A 10,736-nucleotide genomic window follows, 5' to 3' on the forward strand; every position below is an offset into this window, starting at 1 on the left:
ATTTGAACCACGTAGGAAAGAAATTCAGGGAGAGGTGTGAAAATCAGAATTAGTCAGAAGTTTTAAAAATATAGTTATCCCTGCCAGGCGCGGTGGCTCACGCCTGTAATCCCAGCACTTTGGGAGGCTGAGGCGGGTGGATCACATGGTCAGGAGTTCAAGACCAGCCTGGCCAACATGGTGAAACCCTGTCTCTATTGAAAATACAAAAATTAGCCCGGCATGGTGGCAGGCACCTGTAGTCCCAGCTACTTGGGAGACCGAGGCAGGAGAATTGCTTGAACCTGGGAGGCGGAGGTTGCAGTGAGCCAAGATCATGCCACTGCACTCCAGCCTGGGCGACAGAGCAAGACTCTGTCTCAAAAAAAAAAAAAAAATTATATATATAGTCATCTCTTGGTATCTGTGGAAATACCCTGTGGGGATATCCCTGGGATACCAAAATTCAAGGATGTTGAAGTTTCCTATATAAAATGGAATATTTGCATATAACCTACACACATCCTCAAGTATACTTTAAATAATCTCTATTATAATACCTAACACAATGTAAATGTTATGTAAGTAGTTGTCATACTGTATTTAGGAAACAATGACAAGGAAAAAAGCCTGTTCACGTTTAGTACAGACACAATTTTTTATTTATTGAGTATTTTCGATACATTGGTTGAATCAGAGATGCGAACCCATGGATACGAAAAGCTGACTATGTTTTAAAATTGTGCTTGAATAGATAAAACATTCACATGATTCTAAATTCAGAATGCTCAAACAGATTTATAGGAAACATTCTTTCTCTCAACCTTGCTCACAGCTATCCATTTTCTTTTCCCAGAGGCAACTAATGTTATAAGCTTGTGATATATCCTTATAGAGATATTTGATGTATATATTCACATATATACATGTTTATTATATATATTTCCCCTGTTCTACAAAGATGATAAAATAGTATATATATTAATGAACCTTCTCATAATGTAAGTACACAGCCATTTTCCAGAGTTGTGTTTACTGAAAATTACTACATCAACAGGACATAACACATAATGTGCTTTACCATATGGTAGCCACTAGTGACATGGGGATATTTAAATTTAAATTAATTACATAAGATAAATTCAGTTCCTCAGTTGCATTAGCCACATTTTCATGTGCTCAGTAGCCACATGTGGCCAGTGACTGTGTTGTACAATTCAGATATAGAACATTTTCATTATCACAGAAAGTTGTTTTGGACAGTCCTAATATGGTGGATTAAAGTAATCCTAGTCTCTCTTTAATATTTGAGAGTGTCTTTACAGTGTACAGCATAAGAGTGCCTGGTTTCTGTTGTTGGAGGCAGGAGGATAAAATTCTGGCTTAGCTCTTAGAAATGTATCAATACAAATAGCTCTCGGGCTATAACTTAAGGCTACCAACTGGTAAGTGTTACTTTCAGCAAATAAATTTCTCATGTTCAAAATGAAGAGTTTGAATTTGACTTCCTCTCATTCAAATGCATAATATACATTCTGAACATTAGGGAACAATTGAATCATACAAAAGTGTTCTTGAACCATCAAAATTTCTTACCCAAGTTCATAAATTATGTTTCTGAATGTTCATGTCAGTTTATCTTGTGGCCCAGCAAAGGGCTAAATAAGTATGATACCATTCATCACATAAAGGTCTCAGAGAACAAAATATGGGATTGGTGGGCCCAGGTGGTGAGAAAGGAAGGAGTTGCGGGTTTATCACACTTTATACAAGAAATAAGTTCCTGGGCCAGGCGCGGTGGTTCACACCTGTAATCCCAGCACTTTGAGAGGCCAAGGAGGGCGGATCACGAGGTCAGGAGATGGAGACCATCCTGGCTAACACGGTGAAACCCCGTCTCTGGTAAAAACACAAAAAATTAGCCGGGCGTGGTGGCACGTGCCTGCAGTCCCAGCTACTCAGGAGGCTGAGGCAGGAGAATGGCTTGAACCCAGCAGGCGGAGGTTGCAGTGAGCCGAGATTGCGCCACTGCACTCCAGCCTGGGTGACAGAGCGAGGCTCCGTCTCAAAAAAAAAAAAAAAAAAGAAAGAAAAATAAGTTCCTGGACATTGTGTAAATTAAATATTTCTAAATCTATAAATTAAATATTTCTAAATCTATTTTTAGATGCACTAGAAGAGTTCACAATTTAAAGAAATCCTCCTGTAATGTATGATTATTTATATTTTGTTAAATCCTGTTTAAAAGAGATTTTATAAGATGACTTCTAGATTACTCCTGGAACTATGGCAGATCATGTTGAGGTTAAAAGAGCATTAAGGGATTGGGTGATAGATGGTCTAATATCATCACTGCTTGAAGTTCCAAGGAATTACTCAAACTGATCCAATTTCCTTATGACATTTTCTATATGGATTGACAGCCCATGTCAATTATTGAATACTTACTATATACAAGCTATGATATACTAGATGCCCGTGAGGCCCTTCTTAGAAGAAGGAAGATGATGGCAGTGTTGTCAACCAGATAATCATTCCTGATGGTCAAGGTGGGGGATGTCCCGTCCTGATAATCCCCTCATCCAATAACCAGGACAGAATTACTCATGGCTGTGGCATCTTGTCCTTCTTGAGGTCAATAAGGCCTGCCTTGAGCAGAACCAAGCAATTGTTTATCCATCATGGGCCAGTGATTTCAAGTATAGAAGATGCTGGGACCCTAATTTGAGTCCACTTAATGGGAGGTATCCTGGGAAATGCCCGTAATTAATTTGTGTTTGCTTTTCCAGGTTTCCTTAAGCTTCGTAACTAAGTTTCATAATGTATAAGATATTTACAGAATTCCTAAATTTTTGTAAACATGCTGTTATTTCTCCCATCTTAGAAAAACAGACTAAAACATCACAACCATGCCCCCACACACAAAATGCGTAAAAACAAAAAAATCCTTCACTTAGTTTCTTATTTCTTTACTTCCCTTCACAGCAAAACTCAAAGGAGTTGTCTATATTTGCTGCCTCTCTTTCCTTTTCTCTGAAACCCATTCCAATCAGGCTTTTGTCACTCTCTCCACTAACCCTGTCCTTGACTTCCATACCACTAAATACAATTGTCAATCTTAGGTTGTCATCTTACTTGATCTGTCAGCAGCATTTGACACAGTGAATCTGGCTTCCAGAATTCTACTTTCTGGGTTCTCCACCAACCTCTGTGGCCACTCCTTTTCAGTCTTTTTTTTTTTTTTTGAGAGAGTCTCGCTCTGTTGCCAGGCTGACTACAGTGCAGTGGCATAATCTTGGCTCAGTGCAACCTCCACCTCCCGAGTTCAAGCGATTCTTCCACCTTAGCCTCCCTGGTAGCTGGGACTACAGGTGTGCATCACTTAATTTTTGTATTTTTAGTAGAGACGGGGTTTCACCATGTTGGCCAGGCTGGTCTCGAACTCCTGGCCTCAAGTGATCTATCTGCCTCGGCCTCCCAAAGTGCTCAGATTACAGGTGTGAGCCACCATGCCCGGCCTTCAGTCTCTTTTTGTAGTTTCTCCTCATTTCCATTACCTCCAAACATTGGCATATCCCAGGACTATGTCTTTTCTTTGTCTATATTCATTCACTGAGTGATTCAGTCCCATGGCTTTCAAAAAAAAAACAAAAAAAACCATTTATTGAAACCTTGATTCTCTACTTTGAATCCCAGACTCAAATGTCCAGTTGCCTACTTGACATCTCCAGGTTTGTGAGATAGGCATTCCAATATGCTGCTGATGGGAGTGTGAAGTAGGCCTAGCTATGTGGGGGGGTACTATAGCCGAAGATATTAAGAGTCTGGAAAAATATGTCTGGGCGTGGTGACCCATGCCTGCAGTTCTAGCACTTTGGGAGGAAGTGGTGGGTGGATTGTTTGCTTGAGGCCAGAAGTTACCAGCCTGGTCAATATAGCAACGCTTTGTCTCAAAAAAAAAAAAAAAAAGAGTCTGGAAAATAGCCATGTCCTTTGACCTATTTATTCCACTTCTAGAAATACAGCCTAATAATACAGTCTTTGGAGGCATTTTTGGCAGGATATTTAATATGGTAAAATGCTTATGATAGAGAAAAATGTAAAAATATACATCTTGGGCTGGGCGTGGTGGCTCATGCCTGTCATCCCAGAACTTTGGGAGGCCAAGGCAGGAGGATTGCTTGAGCCCGGGAGTTCGAGACCAGCCTGGCCAACATGGTGAAACCCGGCCTCTAAGACAAAGAAATACAAAAATCAGCTGGGCATAGTGGCACGCACCTGTAGTCCCAGCTATTTGGGAGGCTGGGGTGGGAGGATCGCTTGAGGTGGGAGGAGGTGGAGGTTGCAGTGAGCCAAGATGATGCCACTGCACTCCACCCTGAACAACAGAGGAAGACCCTGTCTGAAAAGAAAAGAAAAGAAAAGAATATACATCTTGCAGTTCAAGTTGTTACTGCTAAGGTTTGAGATTGGAGTGGGACATAAAAAACATTTTTATGAACAGGTATTACTTTTTTACATTTTAAAAAGTGCTTAAGATTCATTTTCTAGTGAAAAAACAGGATACATAACTATATTCAGAATAATTTCAATGTTGTGTACATAGGGAAAGGATTGAAAGCAAATACACTATTAACAATTTCATACGTGGATAATTTTTATCTTCTCTTTTTCTGTCATTTACAGATTTTCTACAATGAATTTGTCTTTTATAATAAAAAGTTAATTTAAAAGGACAGGCAATTCAGGCTGGGCGCAGTGGCACACACCTGTAATCCCAGAACTTTGGGAGGCTGAGGTGGGTGGATCACCTGTGGTGAAGAGTTCAAGACCAGCCTGGCCAACATGGTGAAACCCCGTCTCTACTAAAAATACAAAAATTAGCCGGGCATGGTGGTGGACACCTGTAATCCCAACTACTCGGGAGGCTGAGGCAGGAGAATCACTTGAACCCAGGAGGCGGAGATTGCAGTGAGCTGAGATCACACCACTGCACTCCAGCCTGGGCGACACGGCGAGACTCTATGTCAAAAGAAAAGAAAAGGACTAGCAATTCTTCAATCTTGGGATAAATGAAGCCATTGATTGGAGTGTCATAAAACTAAGATGTGAGAATTTTTGAATTAGAATTTTAATTTTAATACCTACTTTCAAGAGGAGGTAAGAACCAAAAGTTTTAAAGGGAAAAGACTGAAGATGAGCATGTTTCTTTGAATTATAAAACTTGGGTTTAGTACCACTAGACTCTAAATTTCCAACCCTAGTAATATGGCATATGCTGTTGGAACTCAACGTGGTCTTTTGCTTAACTTTTTGTTGATATAATCTGAAATGATATTAAATCTCACGTGGAGCATCATAAAAACAACCTATTTGTCAGAGAAGAGTAGGACAATTGTCCTATTAAATTGGAAAACTGAAAAAGAAAATTTAAAAACAGACTTCCATTATTGCATTCATATGACAAATACTTTTTGAGTGTCTGTGTCACTGGGCACTGTACTACCTCGTAACTACCTAGGCAGTCGGGGTAGGGAATCCTCCTTGGGGAAATACCCTTTGTAAGGCCAGGCACAGAGAAAAAGGAGGGTAAAGAGTGTGCTAGGTAATAGGTAGAGGACATGTACAAATAGATGGCTACTGATTTTCAGTTGATAACTATGTCTAATTAGGTGAATACCATCTTATTCTAGCAAGAGTATCTGAGTGCGTTCATTCCTGAGGACCCTTTCCCTGGTGTTGAAACAAATTATCTCTAGCCTTCAGTATGAAATAAATTCCCTTTTGCTACATTTCTGCCAAATCTGAAGAATCACAATGGATGAGTCTCATGCCTATTTCAAAATGGTATAGAGTCTCTGGGGGTTCAGTATATTTAACTTGTTTCCTCATAAGTGTGACTTCAAGATATTGTTTCATGCTGGAATTGTAAATTGTGATTTATCCATTCTCTGTAGAAATATTAAATAAATCTGAAAAAAACTCCAAAACCCATTTTTATTGTAATTTTTCTTACTGAATTTTAGATACAGCTTTAAGATTATTTGCTAAGAGATGAAAGGAAAGGTGGGTGTTAAACTCAGATTGAAGCAATTTAAAATGTTACAGGCAGTTATATTTGATATAGAACTTCTCAGTTTATTATAAAGTGGAATAAGGTTGGATCTCTAAAAGGAAAAAATATATGTTGCAGCTGTTTCCATCTTATTTGTTCCATGGGACTGTCTTACGTCCCCAGCCCTGCAAGATTCCTCCAGGGGTCTCCAGCTACCTCCACTCCTCTGAGGACTTTCTGTGTACAGAAGACAGGCCCAATGTTGCAACACGACCTCCTATCGAGGCATGGCAGTGTTTTCAGATTAGAGTTCAATTTTCTTTACTTAATTTCTTGATACCTATCTCCAATCCAAATAAACTTAGCTACAATATTTTTGAAGCTTTACATTCCTAAACACTTAATTCCAGAATTAATTTTTCCTTAATAAAATAAGCTTCACTATTTTTTAAATTTTTATTTTTAATCAACTCATAATTGTACACATTTATGGGGTACTATATGATGTTTCAATACATGTATACATTGTGTAATGATCAAATCAGGGTAATTACCTTACCCATCACCTCAAACATTTATTGTTTCTTGGTGGTGAGAACATTCAAAATCCTCTTCTAGCAATTTTGAAATATACATAGCTAACTATAGTTACCCTACTTGCAATAGGACACCAGAACTTATTCCTCCTAACTGTAACTTTGCATCTGTTGGCCAATTTCTCCCCATCTCCTCCTCTCCTCTACCTCCCACCCTTCTCCCCCAGCCTCTGATAACCAAGGTTCTACTCTCTACTGCTATGAAATCAACTTTTTAAGATTCCACATATGAATGACATCATGTGGTATTTGTCTTTCTCTATCTGGCTTATTACGCTTAACATCATGTCATCTAGTTTCATCCATGTTGTTGCAAATGACAGCATTTCCTGTTTTGTTATGGTGAAATAGTACTCTATTGTGCATATACACCACATTTTATCTCTTCATCTGATGATGGGTACTTAGGCTGATTCCTTACCTTAGCTATCGTGAATAGTGGTGCAATAAACAGGAGCATGCAGATGTCTGTTTCACATACTGATTCCAATTCCTTTGGATAAATAGCTAGTGTTGGGATTGCTGGGTCATGTGGTAGTTATATTTCTATTTTTTTGATAAACCTCCAAACTGTTTTCCATAATTACTATAATAATTTACATTCCCACCAACAGTGTGTAAGGGTTTTTTCTTCTTCACATCCTCACGAACACTTGTTATTTTTTGTCTTTTTGATAATAGCCATTCTTACTGGAGTTAGGTGATATTGTGATTTTGACTTGCAGTTCCCTGATGACTAGTGATGTTGAGTATTTTTTCATATACTTGTTGGCTGTTTGTATGTCTTGTTTCAAGAAATGTCTATTCAGGTTTTTTGCCCATTTTTAATTGGATTATTTGGGTTTTTTGCTATTGAACTCAATAGTTTGGGTTCCTTATATATTCTAGATATTAACCTCTTGTCACAAACATTTACAAATGTTTTCTTCCATTCTGTAGGTTGTCTCTTCACTCTGTTGATTGTTTCCTTTGCTGTGCAGAAGCTTTTTAGTTTGCTTTTGTTGCCTGTACTTTTGAGGTAAAAAAAAAAACTCCTTGCCCAGACCAATGTCATGAAACATTTCTCCTGTTTTCTTCTATTAGTTTCATAGTTTCAGGTCTTACAGTTAAGTCTTTAATCTATTTCGAGTTAGTTTTTATAAAGTAATCCCCTCTTTTCCATACGGGGTACATTCCAAGACTCCCAGTGGATGCTTAAACCATGGATAGTACTAAATCCTATTTATACTAAGCTTTTTCCTATATGTACATGCCTATAACATTTAATTTATAAATGAGGCACAGTAAGAGATTAACTATAATAAAATCAACCAATTATGAAAATATACTGTAATAAAAGTCATGTGAATGTGGACTCTTTCAAAATATCTTACTGTGCTGTACTCACCCTTCTTGAGACGATGTGCAATGATAAAGGGCCTACATGATGAGATGAAGTGAAGTAAATGACGTAGGCATTGTGCCGTAGCATTAGGCTACTACCGACCCTCGATGATAAGTCAGAAGGAAGACCATCTGCTTCACTGATCCTGGATCACTGAGCCACGATGATGTTGATGACAAATAGGCAGGTAGCATATACAGTACAGATACACTGGACAAAGGGATGATTCATGTTCCTGAAGGAGGGAATGAGATTTCATCATACTACTCGGAAGGGTGAGCAATTAAATCGAAACCACAATGAGATACCATCTCACACCAGCTAGAATGGCGATCATTACAAAGTCAGGAAACAAGATGCTGGAGAGGATGTGGAAAAATAGGAATGCTTTTACACTGTTGGTGGGAGTGTAAATTAGTTCAACCATTGTGGAAGACAGTGTGGCGATTCCTCAAGGATCTAGAACCGGAAATACCATTTCACCCAGCAATCCCATTACTGAGTATATACCCAAAGGATTATAAATCATTCTACTATAAAGATGCATGCACACTACGTTTATTGCAGCACAGTTTACAATAGCAAAGACTTGGAACCAACCCAAATGCCCATCAATGATAGACTAGATGAAGAAAATGTGGCATATATATATACACATATATATACACATATATACACACATATATATACATATATACACATATATACATATATACATATATACACATATATACATATATACATATATATACATATATACATATATATACACACACATATATATACATATATATATACACATATACATATATACTATGGAATACTATGCAGCCATAAAAAGGAATGATTTCACGTCCTTTGCAGGGACATGGATGAAGCTGGAAAGCATCATTCTCAGCAAACTAACACAGGAACAGAAAACCAAACACCGCTTGTTCTCACTCATTAAGTGGGAGCTGAACAATGAGAACACATGGACACAGGGAGGGGAACATCACACACCAGGACATATCGGGGGGGTGGGGGGCAAGGGGAGGGATAGCATTAGGATAAATACCTAATGCGTGCAGGGCTTAAAACCTAGATGACAGGTTGATGGGTGCAGCAAACCACCATGGCACATGTATACTTATGTAACAAACCTGCACGTTCTGCACATGTATCCCAGAACTTAAAGTATAATTTAAAAAAAAGAAGGGTGTGCAATTTAAAACTTATGAATTACTTATTTCTGAAATTTTCCATGTAATATTTTCAGACTGTGGTTAACCGTGAGTAACTGAAACCTCAGAAAAGAAAACTGGAGGCTGGGCGTGGTGGCTCCTGCCTGTAGTCCCAGCACTTTGGAAGGCCAAGGCGAGTGGATCATGAGGTCAGGAGTTCAAGACCAGCCTGGCCAACATGGTAAAACCCTGTCTCTACTAAAAATACAAAAATTAGCTGGGCGTGGTGGTGGTGCCTGTAATCCCAGCTACTCAGGAGGCTGAGGCAGATAATTGCTTGAACCCGAGAGGTGGAGGTTGCAGTGAGCCATGATCGCACCACTGTACTCCAGCCTGGGCGACAGGGTGAGACTCTGTCTCAAAAAAAAAAAAAAAAGAAAGAAAGGAAAACTGGGATAAGGGGGGGACTATGTTATATGGTGAGAGATAGGGGTCTGGTTTCATCCTTCTGCATGTGGGTATCTAATTTTCCCAGCACCATTTATTGAAGAGACTATCCTTTCCCCAAGGTGTGTTCTTGGCACCTTTGCTGAAAATCAGTTGGCTGTAGATATGTGGATTTATTTCTGTACTTTGTTTTTATGCAAGTACCATGCTGTTTTGGCTACTATAGTAGCTTTATAGTATATTTTGAAGAACATGAACTAAGAACATTATCTTAAAAATGTTCATAGAATGGTTAGGGCTTCTCCTACAAAATGCACTGGTGAGTCACAAACACAAAATAAATTTTATTATAGTTTTCCTTATTTTTAACCCAAAATAATAATAGCCAGTTAATCAATCTACCATATTCATCAGTTGTCAATCCAACTAGTTTTGACTGCTTCCAAAAAATCAAATTTATCTTCAAAAGATAAAGATATCCATTATTCCATCAAGCCTATTTTAAAAATTGGTCCCACATACCTCAGGTAACTCCCAAGCAGTATTTCAAACATATCCTAAAGATGATGACATTGTTAGAAAAAGATGATAGCCTCATAAGAGATTATTTTTAAAGGAATACTTAGTTGCTCTTCAATGTTTGTTAAAAATACTACTGATGTTATTTTATGATCATACTTTGGCTACAATTACAGATGTACCCAAGAAATAAAGTAGGTAAGAAGGTATTCCTTTACAAGATAATTCATAGTGATCTTTCTTTAAAAAGTTGTTTCCGTTTTACAACCACAATAACTATCCCTACATCATTAGAGATGCATCTATTGTAAAAGACGAGCTTTTCTTGAGCCAGCAGGCTGGATATCCACACATTTGAAAATAATCTTAGTTCTTAACATTCAGTGAGTTTGTCAGAAACATAGGATCTCAGACTCCACTCCATACCTATTGAATCAGAAAATCTGTGTTTAACAAGATTTGCAGGTGATTTATAAGCAGGTTAAAATTTGAGGAACAGAGAGCTCTTGCTAATCTTATGAAGAGACATAATTTATAACACCAATGAAACAACTATTGAAGATGAGAAAACTTTTTTCTGATAGAATACATGA

This window comes from Pan paniscus, chromosome 3 (assembly GCF_029289425.2).
Source record: "Pan paniscus chromosome 3, NHGRI_mPanPan1-v2.0_pri, whole genome shotgun sequence".
Classification (NCBI taxonomy): domain Eukaryota; kingdom Metazoa; phylum Chordata; class Mammalia; order Primates; family Hominidae; genus Pan; species Pan paniscus.